Source organism: Octopus bimaculoides, chromosome 25, assembly GCF_001194135.2.
Source record: "Octopus bimaculoides isolate UCB-OBI-ISO-001 chromosome 25, ASM119413v2, whole genome shotgun sequence".
NCBI classification, from domain to species: Eukaryota; Metazoa; Mollusca; class Cephalopoda; order Octopoda; family Octopodidae; genus Octopus; species Octopus bimaculoides.
The window spans coordinates 29,188,971-29,189,735 of record NC_069005.1 but is presented as its reverse complement, the minus strand read 5'-3'; positions in this window follow the sequence as shown (position 1 = coordinate 29,189,735).

Here is a 765-nt window from a genome sequence, read left to right as displayed (position 1 = left end):
TATACATATATAAATAAATATATACATATATAAATAAATATATACATATATAAATATATATATATAAATAAATATATACATATATAAATATATATATATAAATAAATATATACATATATAAATATATATATATAAATAAATATATATACATATATACATATGCGAGATTCTGTCCATGGTTCAATAATGCACAATATTATCCAACTCTCTTTCTTGGTCTATGCATATATACACATATATATACATAAACACATACGTACACATATACACATACATATATATATATATATACACACATATATATATATATAAATATATAAACTGGTAATGATAGCACGAAAAAAACACCTTGTACACTCTGAAGTGTTTGGCATTAGGAAGGGCATCCAGCCATAGAAACCATGCCAAAACATAGTTGGAGCCTGGTGCAGCTCTCCAGCATGCCAACCCCTGTGAAGTTCTTTCAACCCATGCTGGCATGGAAAACGGATGTGAAATAATGATGAAGGCATTTATTATGTATACTTCAGTTCTGCATAATATATAATGGGGAAATACATCTCTGTTTGAAAGAGTGGTAAGAAGCTTGCTTCCCAGCCACATTGTTCCAGGTTCAATCCTACAGTATTGCACCTTGGGCTAGTGTCTTCTAGTACAGGCTCGGGCTGACCAAAGCCTTGCGAGTGGATTTGGTAGACAGAAACTGAAAGAAGCCCATTGTGTGTGTGTGTGTGTGTGTGTGTGTGTGTGTGTGTGTGTGTGTGT